The 23,279-nt window shown below is 25.9% G+C and overlaps 2 protein-coding genes and 1 long non-coding RNA gene across 4 annotated transcripts in view; 1 reads left to right on the plus strand and 2 right to left on the minus strand.

Moving 5' to 3' along the window:
* LOC114119639 (mediator of RNA polymerase II transcription subunit 15) overlaps nt 1-275 on the minus strand; it is a 204,547-nt gene extending 204,272 nt beyond the window's left edge. The window contains exon 1 of the mRNA XM_050198761.1: nt 272-275. The gene's annotated coding sequence lies outside the window, so the exon portion shown is untranslated. The remainder of the gene's footprint in view (nt 1-271) is intronic.
* Nucleotides 276-8,121: 7,846 nt separating this feature from the next.
* On the minus strand, nt 8,122-21,912 carry LOC114119636 (uncharacterized). Its single transcript, XR_003592056.2, has 6 exons — nt 21,789-21,912; nt 11,099-11,148; nt 10,930-11,036; nt 10,822-10,858; nt 9,535-9,794; nt 8,122-9,452 (listed from the first exon to the last, which is right to left on the minus strand). It is a non-coding gene; the product is annotated as an uncharacterized LOC114119636 (long non-coding RNA).
* The window catches only part of LOC114119635 (acid sphingomyelinase-like phosphodiesterase 3a), a 209,323-nt gene continuing 200,047 nt past the window's right edge, over nt 14,004-23,279 (plus strand). For both annotated transcript variants that reach the window (XM_050198775.1, XM_050198776.1), the window contains exon 1: nt 14,004-14,314. The gene's annotated coding sequence lies outside the window, so the exon portion shown is untranslated. The remainder of the gene's footprint in view (nt 14,315-23,279) is intronic.

Below are 23,279 nucleotides of genomic sequence, written 5' to 3' on the forward strand. Positions count from 1 at the left end.
CAAAGTTCTTCTTGCACATATGCTTCTTTGGTTGCCATTACTGAAAAATGTGGTGAATTTGTTGTGAATTCATAATATCGTAAATTCATAATTTGGCCTGTAAAAATGTTAAGATGTTTGACACATGAAAAATTGGTCAATTTAAAACAAAACTTAATAATTTCCCTGTATAGATTAATTTTTTAAACACTTAAATAAAAAGATAAAATCTACTATTAATATATTATGTATTATTATATATCCATATTATATACCTAAGAATAAGTACTACTTTAGTTTTGTGTAAAATGCAGGTATAAAAACAAACAAACATCGTTTAAGGTCTATGGAAAATTAAAACTTAAAATTTGAATATTTAAAACTAAAACAAGGTATAAAATAGCTACATATTACTCAAAATTAATCAAAGCGAGCAATCAATTAATAAAAATGAAAAAAAAACAATTAAAATGGAAACCTTTACAAATAGAAGTTAAATATCTTATTTACTCTTTTAGAAGAGAAATTAAAACTTAGCAAGAAATATAAGTTATAGAGATAATAATTTCAGTATTTTAACCTTTAACTACACATTTTAATTTTTTTTCTTGTTTTCCAATTTAATTACAGCTGATAACAAACAATAAATATAACTAAAAGTGATAATTATAAATAAAATTACTGATAAGTAGGTATAATAGTGAACTTTTATTTTCTGTAGTAATTTTTTTTAGAAAACCAAGACTTTTTCTGGTATATTTTTCAAGAGACTTTTTATTCCTATCGCCTAATTTAGAAAAATAACAACCATATTATTATGTTACAATAATAATAATCTAACGATAATTATAAAGGATTTTATCTAAAATAATAAAATTATTATAACAAAATGCATTAATAAAACAAATAAATAAAATGATAATTACGTAACTCGCATCTATTAGATTAATATAAATTATTATCGATAAAGTCATAACTGCAATCGGTGATCTATATTTCGTATTTAAATAACATTTAAGTATAGCTTTGTATTACTCAATAAAAGGAAAAAAAAGTTCGTATAAGTACAATATGAATAAAACATTCTTTGGAGATATGTACGCTTACGTATACCCATTATATTCGTCCGAAGATTAGTTTTCATTCTATATCTGATTTTAAAATACAATAATACAATGACTATGCCTTGCATAATATATAAAGTGGATATTAGTATTATTGTACATAATATTTTATATATAATTTAGCACACACACCATATGTTTTAAAACTACTAATTTGGCATTGAAATTAAGTAAAAAATAAAAAAAAAACTTACAAAGTAGGTACTTATTGAAAATGTAATTCCACTAGATAATAGCAAAAAATGTGATACGCTCTTTATTACTTCTTATCATAATATTATCATTCCATTAATATAGGTATATCAATTTAAAAAAAAAAAAAACGAAATGTACCTAATACATTAATAAATCATTTATTAAAATCCAAATAACATAACTACAAATAAAAAAAAAAATAGCAATAATAGTAATAAAAGTACATTAAAATAATAAAATATTTTGTGCGTTGTTAAACACATAATATTATGTATATTAATGGCACGTATGCAGAGTATTTTTAGCGATATGTAGCGTATTTTGTATCGACGATAATAATTGGTTTTTCTCGTTTCGAAATACACGAATGTATAGGAGGCACCTATTATAAATTGTTTTCTGAATTTTTATTTTGTATAATGATGGTTTTCCCGACGAGTGTAAAACGTATTTTTCTCATTGTTAACGTCAACGTTACGCATTTGCTATTCATTTTGTACGTTTTAGAGCACTTCGAACTATAGTACAATAAATTGTTTGGACAACGTTCGTGGCGAATGCGCATATAAATGTCTTGTAAAAAATAGGCCGCTATAAGATGTTTTTTCTTCGTGTCATACAATTCACGGTGCATTTTCGTTTATTATTTTGTTCAGATAATTGTCTACAAACATAAATCATAACAATTCTCGCGTTTCATAGACCTTGTCTTATGCATCTGCAACAGTAGACTCGACGCGGTATACTCGAATGCAACAACGTCATGTTTATTCGTGATTCGTGCTCAAAACAAAACATGGACACATAATTATAAATATGTTATTATTACGCTACTGATGTAGCATTCAGAAAAATAATACGGGCCACCTCCTTTCGGCCTGAAGTCCACCTTTAACATTTCGACCAATAGGTACACACATTTTATTTTTAAACTTCTAAATAAGCTTTTTCATCAAAATTAAATAACGCAGTTGAGTTATAACTGTACAAAAAATAATATTTTCTACACGTTAGTCTCTATACATAATCTAATATAATAATATGAAGTGTATAAAATCTATCTTCGTTTCTCTTATTGTTGCATGCAAATCGATCAACGTAATCACATCGATGTTAAAAAATTGTTAACATTGTCTGTTTATTTATTATATTTTTTAAGTCATCAGTATTGCACCTGATTCAAGAGCTTTTATAATTATCGTCAATACGTCAACGACTGTTCTTTCATCGGGTTACCTATATTCATTATTGGGTATGAATGCAGAATGCAGACGTACGGCCGCCGTACGGAATAATATGGGGTGTTTACAAGAGTAATTCGACATCTATACTACGATTATGACGAAGTAGTATTTTATTCGACTGTAAATGCCTACCATAATATTATTAATATGACGTATTGATTCGAACGCGTACCGATATCCAACAATTGTTTTGTGGGTTTGCGGTGACGGCAGTGGCGGCGGTGACACTTTCGACCTTTTACGGAAAACCGAATGTGAATAGTCATAATATTTTATCGCCGATCGGACCGCGGCCGCTGTGCATACATCATATAATATATTATAATAATAATAATATTATAATACAACATTTATTATGTACGGGCAGACTATGGCGGCGATTGTGGTTACCGATAATGGAAACGGGAAATATATTTCCGTGCATAAAATAGGTACCATATTCGCCCCCCCCCCCCCACACGATTCACACCCACCAAGACCACCGACCATCGTCGAAAAGCTGTTGCTTCGTATACGATATCATTATCATTGTTATTATATTATAATAATTATTGTTATTTACTACATCGAAAGTGTGCGATCGTATTATGAATTATTTTATGTGGCAGTATCGTGATCGCCACAACTCCAAGCCGATCGAGTGTTTGGCTCGGTTATTGTATGCGTACCATGTCCTTTTGCAGGTTATTACTTATTATGTGGGAGATGAAACGGTTCCATTACGTTTGGAATACGTCAGAAACTGAAATATAAAATATATTTAATGTCGGTATCGCACACATTATACTATGCCATACATTACCCCGTCCCTCACCTGTCACCCCGATCGTATACGAGATACAATATAACCGGCTGCTAGACGTCAGGCTGTTTAGAGCTGTATCAGCAGCCGATGTAGATTATTGTTCATTTGTTAGGTGAAAATAAATTCAAAATATTTTTTATTCATCTGTCTTTTTTTCTAGGTTATCATTATGTGAGTAGATTTTCCATATACAATTCATATTTTTGACATATTAATGTAATTCTGTTATCAATTAAACAATAAAATTACAACTCTCACAAATATAGAATAGAGGCTGATAGGTTTTTTTTCTACAAGATTTGAATTAGTTGATTTTATATAAAACTATTTTTAATACGACCACAGGATACCTACTCTTTAATTTTATACTGCACAAAATATGTTGTACTAAACATACTTTTTTTAAAATCTGTAATTTGTATTTTATTGTACTACAGTAATTTATTTCATATGTATTTTTTGCCGTATTGATTACGTACCTGTTTAAAATTGTATGCAAAACGAATAAACAACAATACACACAGATTATGATAATTTAATGTCATTAATGGACAATGGAACTTCTTGCAATAATGTATTAATGGTTTTATGTTATTTATATAAAACTAAGTAAATAATATTTGTAGGTAAGATATATATTTGTTTTTGAAATAAAATTTGACTGCATGTTTCATAATATTTTACAAAGAAAAAATAATTAATAAATTAATACTTATTCTAAAAATTCAATAGTTTGTAATCATTAGTTTTATTAGTAATTGATACCGTATCATATTTTTTTCTTGTTTTAATTGCATAACTTGTAAGTAAATTGAACATTTTTGTTGATATAATTACGATTCCAATATATATAAATTATATATTTTTAGTCATGTACCACTTGAAATGTGTCCAGTTTCAATACAATTAAAACGAAGGTTCTACTTTAGGTTTTCTTATCGTTTTTGGTTTAAGGTTGAACGAAAAATAATAAGAATGTGTGTGCTTTATTCTTCTTCTTGTAATTTATTATTTTTAGTAAATGTTACTACAATATATTCTATCAATTTAATGCAGCTCATGTCTAGATCTGAAATTGAATTAGACATCAGTAGTTTTATGAATATTTAAACAGTTTACACAAAAATAAATAATGAATAATTTAAATTTTACTAAACCTGATCATGTTTTAGAAAATACATAAATACAAGTCACATATAATAAGTTATATATACATACATAATAATATGGAAATTAATGGTTATAAATTATTATTATTATTATTTAGACAAATTATTTATTATAAGTTAGTAAGGTAATGAGTAAAAAAAAATAATGTTTTCAGTTTATTTTCCACCATAAACATTCGATTTACCAATTCGAAAATGGAAACATTATATTTTGTGTAATTTTGAACATGTCTATTTTAGAATTGAACATAATATTATATAACCGACGCAAACCATAAATATCAATGGTGATTCATTAATTTATACTCATATTTATGTGTTTTAAATGCCAACATATTTAGAAATCGGTCTTGAATTTTTCTATTTTTTTTATAAGATAAAATTAATTACATCATATTATTATTTATATTCATATTTGAATTTTAAATCAATGACTTGTGTTCTAAAATAGAGCGTACATAGGATAAATAAAGAGTTCGTAAGCAATTAGGATCGTTAAATTCCCAACAATTATGTTTAGAAAAATCCAATCGCAAATAGTTTGCTTCATCACATGGTATATTAATATTTTGAAGTATTTTGAAAAAGTAATATTTAAGTGATTTATTAACATGAGCTACTTTATCAATTTTACTATTATTACTTTATGTATCACTAAAATATAAATATATTGAATTTGTATTGCTATTAAAAATTATTTAAAAATGTATTTATCATTATATAGTAAATACTGAAGATTATTTTCTATTTTCTACTATTATTTACTATATTATGTAATATTTGTTAGACATGAATCGCGTAATTGAAGCAACTACGAGCTGTCGTAAATAGACTTTACATCATTATCAACTTATGGTGTACTATTTCAGAAACGATTTAGTACACATGGTTATGATAATCATCTGTTCGGTGTACACATAATGATATTTACTCCATCAAAGAAACTCCCAGGTGTGTTTTGATAACGAATTTATATATTTGACTTAAGGAGAAAAGACCTCTTGAATAATTTTCGTTCATTTGAATTCAAATACAACTGCTTATATTAGTAGGTATTCAAATTATTTTAGTACTCGAATAATATGTTTTTGGATTTTCTCATTTCTGAAGCTAACGGTTGACCAAGCAGCCTGTTCAAAACAGCATAATATGTAGTCCTCCACATAAAGGGTCTGTGTGAACGGAATATACTTTACTGGTTTTTGGGGGTCTATTGTTGGACGATATTCACTAAATCATACACAAACAGAAAATATTCACAAAAGTTAACCATGGTCATATTTTTGATTTTTAGCTGAATATAAACTGATATTTATAAATCTCTTTTTATCTCATTAAAACCTGATCAAATAAACACTTTTGATGCTTTAATTTAAACTTTATTATCGTAAATACTAATTAATTAGGTTGTTTTGGAATTTGATTTATATTACAATATTAGAAAACTTCTTCCTTCTTCCTTTTTTTTTTTTTTTTATAAAATCGATAATATATTTTTATATTATTCTAAGCAAAATATAGTATGCTAATCATATATTATATTATATGATATTATGGATGATTAGGCATCTAAATTTATATTTATATATTAACATGATATTATGTATAATGTAATAATACGTTATAATATATTTTGCAAGTTAAAGTTAATCACATGACTTAAATTTTGATCTCTTATATATTATTTTCGTTGAAATTAACAAAATACTCGTATATACTGCATACGTATAATATAATATAAGCATTATATAGAACTGTTTGGAAGATATAAATATTTTATTTCATGTTCAATGAGGGAGGCATGAAAACAGATTGAAGATTTATTAACGGGTCGAACAATATGCGAGCGAGCATTGTGCATAGATGGGCGTGTGTATGAAATTCGATTGTCAAAATTTTAATACGGTATTAAAAAAGTATATCTATAAATTAAGAGTGGAATAGGAAAAAAAGTAAAAGACAGACTGAATATACGAGTTTCATTGTTTATAAATCCAGAAAACAAAAAAATTAAATCCATCAACAAAATTTTAATGGACATTTTTCATTTCATATTTCTATAACTCAAAAAATATAGTATATCGTATGTTTTCAAATATTCAAAACTTATTAATTTTTTATTTTTATTATAAATTATTAACTGATGAAATATAATAATTCAATTTATTGAATTTACTGATGACATTTATGATATTATGACTACTAAAATCATTAAAAAATACCTTCTTATTTCTCTTACTTTGTTGTAGGATATAAAAATATAATTTTTTAACAAAAAAAAAAAAAACACTTGCAAAATATAAATTCTTATGTTTTGATTAAATCTCGATTAAAATTAAAATATTATTTGTAAGTATAGAAATAATATTTATTTTTGTGTATTGCTTAAGAAATATTTCATCAAAATAAAAATAAATATACGTAAAGTAATAACAACTAAGCATAAAAGGTTACATTTAAACATAAAAATACTTAAGTCCTTTGGTAAATTTTCAGCATTAAACTCAATTATATTTTAATACAGTATAAATACCTAAATGTCGATAAATGTAAAAAATAATTTAAAAATCGATAATTTCGTGTTATTATAATACTGATTACTGCACCCTTGATTAATTAGTTATTTGACCATTGAAAAAATTACTGAACCCTCAGGATGTATAAGTCTAGAATACATTTGTATAGTGTTAAGTTAGGGTAGGTAATCAAGTTAATCTCATAGCGCATAGACGTGGATGGACTAAGAACTTGTTGCGCCCCTAGCATTAAGGATGCTAATAATTCGAGCTACCCGACAACGACTGAAAGGGATAAAAGTTTAAATCACTTTGGCAGAATAATAATATTCTATGTAGTTGCTATCGGCAATGTCTTGTTATCAGTTTTTTCCACTTTGTTATAATATGTTTGAGATCAAATTAACACAAACGGTGAAACAATTTTGTCGTAATAATGTAATACATATATATTTTTGAAAAATATTTACGATAGTATTGTCTTAACAGTATAACTTCGATAATGTACAAATTGATAATTTGAATTATTGACACTATAATAGTATACTTTAGGTTAGATATATTAATATCTCTAAAATTGTCCAAAAAGAACGAAAAGATTGTAAAAAATGAAAAACAAATAAATAAATAATTTGATTTCTGAAAATCGATTGATTTGGTACCTATTGTAGTCAGCAAAAATATTACGATTGCACGAATATCATAAAAAATTAAGTCACTATCCAGAGTTCAGAGTTAAATATAATATATGTGTGTGTGTGTGTGTGTGTGTGTATTATGTATGAACCATTGCAATAACTGAGGTTTGTTATATTTTCTTATAATATTTTAATAATATTTGAACCATATAACCATAATTTAGATTTGTTTCATATTTTAATAAAGTTAACTACAAAAAGTATTTACAGTGCATATTGGTAATTTTAAAGTGTTTCTATGCATACAAAATGAGTACGTTTAAAAAAAAAACAATAATAATAGTAAAAATAATTTTAAATACTTAATTAAAAACTTTTATTTTGTTACTAATATCTAGTTATCGTTAATAAAAAACAAAACTTAATGATTTTTAGGGAATGAAAAAACCTTGTAAGTTCAATTTTTAATGTTTTCACCGTCAATCACAACCGAATACATAATTTTTAGTCTCTGAAAAATCTGAATAGCGTTTATTTACATAAAGAGTTGCGTACTATAAAAATCATAATAATATTGGATCCACTTATATTCACTTTGACGTCTTAATAAATTAACTCTCTACTGAAACCCGTGGAAGTACCTATCTACACCATATTTTGCTATATTTTTATATTATTTTCATCTTCAACCTATCAATTTTGTCAAGATACGTAACGACTATGTATACTCGGTTTCAGTGACACCCGTACAATATGAGATATTGGACGGGCCGCAAAAATATGAAATTCGAGAAATGATACTCGTCATCCGGTCACTGGCACTAATCTTGTTATCAGAAGTCACTACTAAATCTATCCGCGTTATTCTTTACACATCGTCTATTCGATTAATATTTGGTGAGAGAAATACGCCATTTTTATTTTTAGTTGACTACAATAACGAATAAAATACAGACATTTTTTGATGGAGTTAGATTGGTATACATTTTATAGGTCACTTGATTGGTTATATCGATAGCTTGTTGCTTAATTGTTTTTGTTATACATTTTAATTATGACTTTGAAGTCATTCTTATAAGAAATAATTAAAAATATATAATATAATAAAAGTATTGTATTGTACTAGATAATAGTATAATAATAATAATTGAACCGGATACCCCCCGATTAATACGTGGAGTTTTAATTTAAGACGTCTTAACCCACTTCGAATCTAACTCAATTGAACATTATAATCAAAACTGTTTTACTTTAGGGAATTGTATTTTCTCATGTTATATGCCAACGAGTATAAAATCTAATTTAATAGTCATTGACGATTTTAAGGTATTATAAATAATATATTGATAGCAGACACATTAGGGTTAGATACAATGTACATCCGCCATGTAATTTAATGTCTTTAAGTGGACATATTATACTATAGTCATTGGTTTTACATTCTCATTGTCAATCTATAATAATATAAAGAATGTATTGATGTTTAATAGCAGACACATATCCTGTTAACGACACACGCATTCGTCAACACAGCCGGGTATAAAAGTGATTAAATGTATTAATACTTCTTAATTTGTTTGTAATAAACCTGATTGTCATTAAGATATGCATTAATAATGGGGTGTATGCATAACTGCTAAAGTCTAGCATTTACCAGTCGTTCAGTGTTTATCCAGCCTTATACCTCTTAGCACCACAACTTGACGTTTTTCATGTTTGTGGCTGTCAGCTTTTAAAAAATTTCTACTTTCAGGTAGGTTCTGTGATAAACTATCGTTGACACTAAAATTAAACACAATTAAAATCATTTAAAAATGTAATAAAATTTGGTTTATTAAATATTATTAATGAATAATATACCAACTTTTTAAATAGTTATGTATGATAATGCTGAATAATGTAAACGAGGCATTTTCATTGTAAGCTTCTGAAACCATTTGTCTCGACACTTAATTATCGTAACGTTCATAGTATTGAATGAGAAAAGATTAAACTGAACTCATCACAGGATTTGGGAGTTTAGGATTATGGCCTTCTGGTATTGGGTAACAATTATCCAAAAGTAATTGGTATTTTAAATTTGGTTTCAATTGAATTGTACTGAGATGGCAGTTCTGAATTGTCCTGAAAACAATTAAATAGTATTGTCCTGTCCTACATGCTAAATATCAATGCAACTTAATATAAATATAAAGAAAATTAAAATTTGTTATCATAAAATATTTTTTTATCTTGTGAAATACTACCATTCACTTTTGCTGGTTAGGAAATCAAAAAACTTAATATTTTTTTCAACACAAATATAAAGTATTAGTTACTTTGTATTATATTATGTTCTACATGAAGATATTTAAAATAAATTTGTAATGCTATTCAATAGAATTAATTATTTTTATGGGTAAATATTTCATTCAATAATAACATAAAGAACTTTAATTATTACGTTTACCAAACTAAATATGTAGGACGCCACACCCGCATATATTGTCTCCGTTTTACATACATGTAACACAACCAATTTTAGTTCAGTGGAATCAATTTTATGCTGTTAGCTTTAATAATAGAATAAGTTTACCTATTATAAAACATAAAGGTAAGAATATTATCTTGGTCATGCCATAGGCGTTTTTGATTTTTTAATTTTGAAGTGATTTAAGAGTATTTTAATGTTTGAATATTTTACATAACTATAATTCACTTAAAAATTAAGTATCAATAAAATTGTATGAGATGCCATAAATAATATTATTACCTTCAAGTTTAATAATAGATAAATTTACTCTACTATTAAAGCTTGCAGCATAAACTTGATTCTCCAGAACGAAAATTTGGTATATTGTATCCAGTGACGTCTTTAGGGGTGGCAGGGGGGCTTGGACCCTGGCGGTAAATTTTGGAGAGCATTTTGATACAATACAGTACCTAGGTCAATTCGGTGATAAAAAATAAAGTAATGGCACGTAGATAACCTGGGTTACAAAATTCCTAAATACGTATCAGGTTGTATCATTGTATGTATGTAAGACAAGACAACAAGTCATGCGGGTTTGGCATCCTCTTAAGCTAATACAATAAAAAAATTGATCTTGTGGTTTCTCCCCAATATTTAGCGTACAAATGAAATAAGATTAAATAGGAAGTTAATACTTACCAACTTAATCAGCATAGGAAAAAATTGTTGTAAGTTCCTAAAACACGTACAATATGAATACAAAATGTAAAGTGGTGTTAAAACTAAAAAATTCTAAAGTATACATACCATTTGTAACGCACATTGTCTACTGTATCACACAGAGGATTTCTTTCCAAGTTCAGCACTTAAATAGTATAACTAGAAAGACACTCTAATTCTTTTAAATCAGTAAACTGAAATAAAAATTATTTTAGTATACTTTTTCAATAAAAGTGAAAAATATAGAACACATTACTTTGTTCCCAGCCAAATCCAACACTTAGTAATTCAAATTCACATAGCCACCTATAAAATGCTTAATGTTAAAACAGTTTTAACAATTAATAAATTATATAATAAAAACAAAAATACACATTCAAATTAATGAAAACTTTCACCAATGATAAAAAAGATGCAAACAAATCTTGGCAATTATAATCTATAACTATTTATCAACAAACAGTTCCAAAATTAAACATTGAGTGATTATTGTAATTAAAAATCAAATAAGCATTAATCGTGTAGTAATGACTGGTGCCGAGTCTCTATCGTTTCTCCTTGATTCGCAAAAATTATTTTTTTTTAATTAGTAAATGGTCCTGGCCCTATTAATATATGACATTTTTCGAATTTAAATGTTATTCTTTTCAATTTTTAGCGATCGAATACAATCTCATAGAAAAAATTTGTTAAGTCAATAATAAATTAGTTTGATAATTAATTCTAAATTTTTCTAGACTTTTGCAGCATTACAAGAAAATTCCGATTATAATAAAATATTTAACTGGCTAACCCTAAATATTTCTTAAAGTTTCCAATTTGTATTCAATGTAGTATTATATTCATTCATCAATAGATTTTAATTTTGATAAATTTATTTATATATTATGATAATATTATACAAATAATTTTGAATATTCCATTGAATAAACCGATTTAACGCATTAGTCATATATTTTATTATAATGAGTTTATTGAATAATTTAAGTATACTCTAAAAAGCTGTATGTGTTTTAAATAATATACTCGAAATAAAAAATTATAGAGTGTGTATTAAATTATGCCTTTCTTCCACATCCCGAAAAAAAATATACATATTTTACAATACAATATATGGTACCAATATCTTTTTTTTAAATATGGAAGGGGAGAAATATTTTATAATGCAATCTAAATCTTTTTTTTTTTAATTACTCTCCATAAAAAATATACAAATTAAAGTCTCTTAAAAAATAAAAATAAAAACTGTTCAATTATTTTAGCTCAGACGAGTCCTTAAAATGTTTATTATTCACGGAACGAATTTTTTCGTATTGTTATTTTGGGTAGGCTGAGTATAGGGAGTAGGGGTATTTATACGTTGGTAAACAAATTATACTGTGACATAGGGTGGTTTTCAGTAATAATAGTATGATATACGCGTAAATGAACACGTGGTAAACAAGTTCCAAATACTGTACTTAGTCAACATACATAAAGTATACCTATTATTGAATGTAGGAATTCGATATCTGAATGCTATTCAAATAACATTGTACTCGCCAGTAATTCTGGTAACCTACCGTTAGGTTAGGTTATGAACATCGTTGATCAGGTTTCATTTTGTCTTAATATAAAATACCACTACATTGCATATAACTACGATATGCAACAGCAACAAGGGATAGATAATCAACGCGATCTCTGTGGTTTTCAGATCGGACACGGCGTACCACGCTAATCTTGTAAAGTATTTTTATATGTGAATAGTTTTCTAGCATTGGAATAATTTTAAATAGATACATTATCATTGATAGTTTAAGTATTATTTAAATCGTGAACCCTTATTTATTATACATAACTTGTTCTTCAAGTTTAATTGTATAATAATATTGATGTATAACGTGTACCTAAATATAAATTAGTATACCTGATACTTAAATTAGAGTAAATGAATTAAACTTCCAACAGTTATATTGAATAACTACCGCACAGTTTTAAGTAAAAATCTAAAACTATTTGATTAATTATTTACATAATAGATTAGGTGACTGTTTTCCAAATATATTTAAAATACGTAGTCTTAAACATCTATTTTAAAATTATGTTATCTACGTATCCAAGTGAACACAAAATAGTATACTTTTATGAAATTTAATTATTTTAAATTGATCATTCCATTTGTTAATTGCGATAAGCCTGAAAACATGTAAAGGAGTACTCTTCAGCACGACGCGTCGTATGTCCTTAGGTATCTAAAACTCTACAGGTTTTCCAAACACTTAGAAATATTTATGAAGGTCTCATAATAATATAAAAACATAATACTAGACGAGTGTTAGTAGTACGCATTTGAAAAAAATGTAATATTGGTTTACTATTTCAAAAATACAATGAAATGTATAAAGTGTAAAAATGTTTTAAAATATATTATATTTGTAATGCACTTCGCTACGCCGTCTTGAAATTTTGTTTTTTAAGGTTTCATTATAATCGAATCAATAAGTCTGCTGTCGAAATATTAATAATATATTTAGTATAATAATAACCAAGGCTGAAATTTGTATACGATATCTACTTTTTTTAAAAAATTGGCTACGCGATGCTTGTTTTATAAACCTACGTTTCATATACTTTTTAATCAGAACAAGAAGTTATTATTTTGCACATAATATTAAAAATTTCCAATCGTAAAATCATTTTTTAAAACGTTTTAAAGTATCATATAGGTTGTTATCTAATCGTATATTATTAATCATAATATTTCAAACCGATCCATAAGAAGTATTATGCAAAAACCGAGATAAAAAGTGACAACGAAAAATAAAATAGGAATATTTTTTTTTCCCGATTAAAAGGTCCGAGTAGAATACTTAAAATTGTATATAGTTCTATAATATTTTTTTTTGTTCATTTTAGGGTAAAAAACCATTTTTTTAGAACATGACATTCACAGTCCTAATAATTACGAATAATAATTATAGTATCGAGACGGGGTGCTGTCAAAAACGCGTGGTAGCCCACTAGCGTGTCAACTGGTGTCGATGAATTTCGCGTGGACCATCGACGCGCTTGCGCTACCCTTTCCCCACAGGCCAATTGCTGTGGTGGAATGACGAATGGTGGAGGGTTGATTTAGGGGTGGTTGAGGTGGTATTAGCCGGCCGTCGTGCGTGGCGCCCGAACGGAACGCAGTATTCTCGCTGACACGTAGGACAGAAGTCGAGCGTGTATTTAGTGTCCGCGCGACACTTTAACAAACTCGTCGACGACATTACGAACGCGTAAAGTTTCGCGGTAGTCCGAAACCGCATAACTCAAGACTTGTACCTTACTCCGCCGACTTCGAGTGCATATAATAATATTTTAGTTAATATTCACAGTTATCGGGAAATTTTTTTTTATATTTTTACTGGATCATTTTTCTTTTTTTCTTTTTTGCAATTGGATAACACCACTTTTCGTCAAGGCAGAAGATCAAAATATCATACTGGTAAGACAAAAAATTAAATGCATAATGATAATATTATTATTATTATTAATAATAAAACAATAATAATAATATACAATATCATTATTCTTGCCCAGCTGCAGCACACTGGTCCTCGTGCACCACACACATTTTCCCCGCTCTGTCTAGCAGCCGTGCCGTCGGTCTAATGCACAGACATTAAAAAACCATTACGCAACCGCGACTAGCCGCTAAAAACATGATATTATTATTACTTTCCGGCAGATGATCAATTTCCTATTTTCCGCACATTTTGTTCTTAAAAAAATATAAAATATATTATGTGTGTATCGTATAAATTATATTATTATTACTAGTCTTATACTTGGATCGACGAAATTTTCTGTAAAAAGGCGTTTCCCGCCACCACTCATAATATCTACTACAATAATAGAGATGTGAGTAAGTTATTTTATAAGGTAGCATTATACTAGATAATTATATTTTATCACTTAAAAATAAAGTTAAATTAATTAATTATAATTTATATTATATAGTTAATGAATTATGTTATCAATTGTTGATGATATTCGCTGTATTATTATCAGATATAATGGTATACCATCAAATGGATAACCATATCCATATCATAATTTAAGTGTATTCCGAAATTTCTTTATGGTTAATTGTTAATTATTATTACCACATACATAACTACTTATTATTATTTGTAACACTATTTACTTTTTATACAAAGTGATTAGTATAAGGTGTATTATTTACACTAAGTTATGGGTAGGTACTTAACTTTTTTTTACCGATCTTTCAATAAATTTAGACCAATTTTGTTTTAAGTAAATTCGCTATACTTCTAACAATATTATGTATATTTATACGGATACTATAGTGGAATAGACTCCGACAACCATTGCTATCAATTACAATTTACTCGCAATGAAGAAAAATCTCCATTTGTGATACAATATTATGCTATTCTTGTGACGCTCTCGAGTTGGCCCGGAATATTAATCGAGTTAGATGTGAATGTGTCTCACGCACGAGGGACATCTTGATTAACGTTTTTATACAGTCGTTACACTTAGAAAATGGCAACCGTATACAATAGTTCGAACAAATAGAGTACTAAAAAATGGTAAAAAAATATATTTGAAATTTTCTATCCAGAGACACACCAGCCCTCCTATCTCATTTTTCATACAGTTTTTTGGGTTTAACTAAACCTAAAGTACTAAACCTGTCACTTGATTTTTTCTGTAGTTATTTCATTTGAAAAATATCAATACACAACTATTATAAGGATACTGGAGTAAAATTAACTATAATATATTATATAACATATTTTATTACCTATACAGATGGAATATTATATTAGCTTAGTATGTTAAAATGCATTAATCGTCATCAAATCAACTACCTATCGTAGTAATATTATTAATACGCTTTTATAGGTATGGTAGGTAACAATATTTATTTATTAAAAATACTGGTATATTTTATATTAAAATATGTTGATTTATTTTTACAGTGATGTAATTCAATTGATATTAATGCCACGACATTTTAAGTTTGATGTCTTCTGGAATTTTTTCATATTTTTAGACATTTAAATAGTGATTCATGAAAATAAAATTCCTAGTATATTATATTAATACTGCTGAACGGTTAAATGTGGACATTTTTCAGGAGAATTAATGTCTCTATTATGGTAAAATATAGGATACTTATATAATCATAAACAATTTTCTTAAGAAAATCAACAACATTTTAAATGTGGTGTACTATACTATATTATAAACACGTTGGATTTAATGTGCTTTCAAATTCATAAAGACTTTGTTAAAAAAAACCGTATATTTTAATATGACACAAAACAGTAGTTGCATAAGAATAGCTATTTGATAAGTTAGCTTTTTTATGATGATGTATGTATATGCTACCTGAATAACACGTACTCGTATTCTGCATTATGTTATTATCAACTATAACCAATGATACGATAAAACACTGACTTACATTCAAAAATAATATAGTAGGTACACCAAATGTCTGATATAATTAATATTATTTTTTAACTAATATAATTTTGTTTTAATACATCAACGTCATTTTTCCAAGACTTTGCTTGAATAATTGATTATAAGCCATATATTATATTCGACTACTGTTGGGTTAATGTATGTTACACGAAACAAAGGATTCGTAAGATAGCTGTTTAAACTTCACTTCAAAGTCGATATATTTATTTACAGTCTTCCTTACGTGAAAATAATAATAATATATCCTTTACACATTCACGTATAACTGTTTAAGATAATAACAATTTTGTTCTCTATTCCGTAATAACGAGTTTATTTCTGACACGTTAGTTTTAACGTGCAAACATATTTTTCTTTTACTTGACTATTTACTATTTTTATTTTTTTTTTCCATTTAACGTCTCATCATCTTGATGTGCAGATATATTTCGACACGTGGGAATTATAATATATCATATCGTAAGAGTAATATAAATCCCTGATATCGACGACAATGAGGTGATTGCATTGTTTCTGAATCTATATATATACCTATATATATATTTTTATATATCTACCATGAGTATAATAAACTTTTTATTTTTATTTAAAAAGTTTGCTCTTGTGTGATCTGTCTCCCAAGGTGATTACTCATAACATTTTTTTTTACAAAAGCATATTTTTAATATTACCGTATCTAGTTAAACGAAATTATACGACTTGAGTGTATATTATTATAATATACTAACACATTATAGATAAAAAACAAAAAAAATAATCCAAAAAGTGTAACAAACATTAAATGGAAAAACATACTTCAAAAATCTTTATTTGGAAATGAAAACTTCAGATGGAGTACATAAAAATGATTATTGATTGTCATAGTTATTGAGCATGCTTGGGAATTATAATTTTGAATGAGTGCCTTATAATACAATTAAAATTGATGAATTTGATATTTTAAAAATGGTATTCGGATTAATTATAAATGAAAAATATACAAAATACTATAAGTATATGCAATTATTATTTTCTATTATTTTGCTACTATTATAATGAAAATATGAATCAAAAATCAAACACCTTGTAATATGTTTTTAAGATACTTTTCTATAACTTGTCATTGCCAAAGATTTAAAGTCTTGAAAAGTTTTTTAAGAAAGACAGCTAATTAATATTTATTATTTATATAATAATATCTTAAACCAACTAAACACTACCTAACTTCAATAATTACATTAATAGTTATTAGTATTATTACTAATTTTTATTTATTAGTAAAATATATGCAATAATTTTTATTTTTTAGCAAATATTGAACTATTATCATAATTATTTATTTATTTTTTTTTTTAATATGTCTTATATTTCACTAGAAAAAAATTATAATTTAATTAACGATATTGAAATCTGTGTAATTATCATACCTTAAACAAAGATAAGTCATCACAGAGCAATTAAAACAATTTACATTTTCATCAATAAAACATAATATTACATTTTATATTGTTTCATTTATACAGCGAACACGTTTTTATAATACTATTAAAATCTCCAATAATTTTGTGAATAGAAAGATAATATTAATGTTTTTATTATATCAGTAATCAGTTAGTAGTTTGACATGAGGACAGTGTTTTGTATTAATTAAAAATGCATATAATTTAAGTAAGAATATTTCGAGGAATATTTAAAATTAAATACATTAAAAAGCTGCATTAATTATTAAATTAAACAATTATAATTAATTACAAATAAAATAAAATACTGTTTTAAAATTACATTTTAAGAAGCTTAAATTAACGAAAAAGATTGCATGAAGACAAATTAAGATTATAGTGGCTTTTAGATAAACTTAAGATAGAAACTTACAGAGAAGTATTACTATATTTATTTGAATATATCAGTACAATCAAATGAAAATGTTAACGAAAGTTTTCGCAGTTTTTTTTTAAATATTTATTTATTTAAAATAAAAGCAACCGTTGTTCATTTAATTATTATTTAGATTGTATATACCAGGTGTTCAATAAGTTTGAAAACTCTTAATTACCGTATGCATATTTTAATACCTACATGAAGCAATAACAGATAACACTGCTGTACATTGATATTTTATAATGTAAAATAATATTTAATAACCTCATTATTTATATCATATTATTATCGTTTATCAATTCAAATCAGTCTAATGACCGCTTCCAAACACATTCAATACACTTTATATTGTACATACTATATGACATATACATTAAACATATTACAAAGGCTTTATCAGTTTATATTTTTCAAATAAAAATCAATCGAGATACATATCAGGAATTAATTACAAGTTGTTTTATGAAATTAGCTTTATAAATACCACTCAATTAAATTCAAAAATAAAATTCGGTTCCAAAATGTGATCTATAATAGTTTATAACCAAATCGTCGACAAAATTACTTACAGATATTATCTACCAAGTATTAATAATTTATTATGTTAACTGAATCAATTCGTCTTTGTATAAAGTGATTTAAATCGGATGAAGTTTTTAAAATAACAGCATTAGAATACAATTTAGTTATGAGACATTTATATTCAAATAAACTTATTATCACCACACACATATAATTCAAATGTATCAATTTCGTATTTCTAATTTAATAAATAATAAATTCTAATTTATGATACTAAATAATCATTCTTTATTTCGAATAGATTTTAAAAATACCATAATAATAGATATACATATTCATTTTTATTAAAATAAACTATTTATTACAAGTTTTGTTGAGAAAAAAAAATACAATAACAATATTTATGTATGTAGAATACAAACATCAATAATTAAATAATATTATCGATAGGCGTATGTTATACAATGATTTTAAATTCAAAAACCTAAACCAAAATAAATTTCATTCATATATATGTAATAACGATTAAAATGAACTTAATTTGAAAAGACACGAAAAGGTTTTGAGTTATAGTTTAGAAAAATTATAGACATCTTTAAATAATATATCAATCGCATTATATTTTATAATAAACTTAATTTCAATTTGAAGAAATTGATTTATTTATGGTGGAAAGAACAATTAATTATTATTAAAAAAAATAAAATCGACTATAATGCTGCTTAATATTAATGAAAAAATTTAGGTTAAAAAAAAAAAATGTGATCTTTTATTAGTCATTATTGACTTCATAGAATATTAACTAATTTATTTTCTTCCAAAATTTTGAACATTTTATGGTTTTTATGGATTAAATAAATGCTATAAGTATACATAACAATGAAGATATTAATAATTTTATACTTCATTTGCAGACTTTTTGAAAATGGTATTTTTGCTTCTTTGCAGATGGCAAGTCAACAGATTTTTGCTCATGACTCTTATATAGTGAATAGTGCGTCTTTGATCATTTTTATATATTTAATGTAGATAGCAGGTAATTTATTAGTGATTAGTTATTACCAATATTATAAGAAGCAATATAAATTTAAATTTTCTTTAATTTTCAGTGTATTAATTATATCAATCTATATCATAATGAACAAATAAAAAGTTTCCGTTTTTTTTTTAAAAAATTCATAAAATTTAAACAAATTGTTGCTTTGTGTCATACATAAGTAATTTTTTAAAACGGGAAAACATGTTTAATTATATATTTCATTATCAAAAAAAAAAAAAAAAAAACAATGTATTAAAAACCATTTTTTCTCTATGTAATGATATTATTATATAATAATTATGAAGGGACTATTATTTTAGTGATTTTTTTAAAAAAATACTTAAAATTGTATGGATGTATACATACATATAATTAGGTTTTGAAATTGAAATTATAAAAGATATCGTTAAAAGGTATTTTTAGTCTTTCACACCATTCCCATCTCAAGCTCGTTTATATTTCGTGCAAAGGACATGTGAAGGATACCTATGTAACTCATTTGTATTTTTTCTAACCAATCTGCTATGTATATTTGTACATCACATAATATTACAATAACTAGGTACGCGTGTTATGCCATCATTTTTTCTTTTTGAAAAATTATCTTCACATTTTGTTTTTTGCAACCTACTTAAATAAACGTCATCATATAGTATTTATTTTATTATATGTACGAGTATAATGTATATAATTTATACCACATAATTTATTATTGAAATACGACCTAATCATTTTATAATAATTATAGAATTATCATAGTCAATAATTAAATTATATCTACTTAAGTGCTCTTTGTAACCTGCCCATAGACAATCAGCAAAATTATTTTATAATAATAATTTTTAAAAAATATATAAGAAAAAAACATAATATTTATATAAGCTTAAAACAGACATAATGGATTGTAATTATTAATATGATTTTATTAATGTACTTATCCAAATCCCTAAAAGTATATAATCTACTGAATCAAAAATATAAAAGCTGTTATTGAATATCAGTTGGGAGTAAATCAGTGACTTGATCCGACAGTTCAATGGCTTAAAGGATAAACTACTATTAGTCATGTTATACTGTGTGATGATTTGTAAATTCCATTTCAATTATTAATAGTACACAAAATAGTTTCACATATAAAATATATTTTATTTAAATAAAATATATAATATTCCCATAATTATTTTATTTTAAATTAAAAAATGGATAACAAATTTAATTAATTTTAGATCGTCTAGCACGTTGAGTATTTTGATACCAAATTATTCACATTTGATTGTATACGTCAATATTTAAAGCCAACAGTTTAATATTTGTTATTTAGTTATTAAAAATGAGTAAAATATTATATTTTTTCAATTGTAATATATTTTTTTAATATATTATTTACTAAATAATAATTAGTCATGTATACTTTTAATGAAATATACTACTAAAATAGAATAGGTATGCTAAATAAATAAAAAGTAATTTTTGTTTTGCTGTGTTTAGGCAAATAATATTAATATACAATATAATTTTGTTATTGAATAATATTGTTTTATGTATTTTATTATTTTGTATAATATAGTTAAATGATAATACGATTCTGATATAATTTTAATGAAAATAAAAACAATACATACTACTACATAACTTTAGTAATGATGATATTTTATTATTACTATTATTTTTTTATGTAATTTATTTGGAATATAAATTTTAAAAAGATTGGTGACGACGTGGGAATTTGTCGGTATAGGATTTTAATCATTCATCGACAAATTTCAACAACAGTTATAGCATTAAAATATTTCTTTTTTTTTAATACTTGGCATTCTAAGCGTAACTATAATAATAATTGTAGTAATTTAAATTTTTTCTTAGACATTATTATCAATAGGTACTTAAATTAGAGTCAAATAATTGATTAAAAAAAACATATTATAATATGGTGTAGTTGAAATACATTATTATAATTACGTTAATATAATATCAAAATGAAAGTAAATAATTAAAAAAATTATAAAACAATTTATTCATAAATCTGTTTGCTAAAACTTACCAATCTCGTCCGAAAAATCCTACTTGTGAATTAAATTACCAAGCGAACGAAAAAAAAAAAATATTACGAAAATGCGCCGCAAAACGAGATTTTAAAATTTAATTTATTTTATACGTGATATTTTAATACTCGTGCTTACATGATATTATTATGTCAAACTGAAAACGTAATCATATTTATGCATTTATAGTGTATGATATTTAAGCATTTGGTCCTAGTCTTCGGTTAAATTGCACGATATTTCGTTTTTCTACAGCGAACACCGTGAAAATATACACTCGGTTCACTTTTAATCCGATTGAAAAGTTCACCAAAAGTATGGATACACGTTTGGACGTGCGCGCCGGGAACAGGTGTTCTCCGCAAGCGAGTTTTTTTGACTCATCAATCACGGAACATAAATGATTAATAACAGCGCGAAAACGTATTGCCGACAACGGCCGTCGACTTACAATAATGTTCGCGAATCTAGTGGGGATTGTCCGTGAAACGGCCACCGAAACACTAACATTATGTATTTACACAATATATTATTATAAAGACGGACATGCTGTAACCGTATAGCGATGGAAATCTTCGTGTGGTATGACACGCGTCTTTCCGATATTATTATTTGAATAACGTCGCACAACTTTGCTTCTGAGAAGTTTTGGAGTTCTGCCGATGGTAATATTATATAGTGCTACCGTTGCATACGTTTTCTCATACTTTTTCGGGGAAGATTATAATACTGACAAGTGTGACTTTGGAAAACGCGAGATGTCGGTTATAGATTTCGGTCTTTGGATCCGCGACGTCAAGTCAGGATAAATACATATATATATATATAACATGTATACGAGTATAGTTGTTATTTTTACCTACCGACACTTCTTCGATTCTTGATTTTTTCCTCTTATGCGGAACAAAAAATATTCGGCCTCGTATTTTTCGTTTGTTTGCGTACCCAATTCTACTACCACTATATCATTGATTGTAGCTCATATGTAAATACACATTTTTCTGTCATTTCCGATTTATCAACTTTGACAAGTGTTAGTATGCGTTTAAAAAAAAAAAAAACTCTGAATTAATAGTTGTTGTGTCGTAATTTAATTTTAGTATATTAATGTGTAAACTAATAGGAATCTAACACTAATAATAATCAACAAATTTGAAGTGGTAATAATAATTTTAGTGGACTGTATTATAAAGATATATCACACAACATTACAAACAGGGATAATATTTACAAGTAATAATAATAATAATACTAATGATCACATATGAAATATAGAGATGTAGGCGCCCACCTACTATATAATATAAAGGCAACTAACCACTCGTCAACCGAGAATAATAATTAATAAATAATATGAATGCCGTAAAAACTAAACTTACAATAACATAATAACTGCCTCAGAGGCCATGATACAAAATGTTGATATAATATCAATCAAAACAATACAATATTAATAAGTGATAATGTGATAATATAAGAAGTTAATCGCG

This window comes from Aphis gossypii, chromosome 1 (assembly GCF_020184175.1).
Source record: "Aphis gossypii isolate Hap1 chromosome 1, ASM2018417v2, whole genome shotgun sequence".
Taxonomy (NCBI): Eukaryota; Metazoa; Arthropoda; class Insecta; order Hemiptera; family Aphididae; genus Aphis; species Aphis gossypii.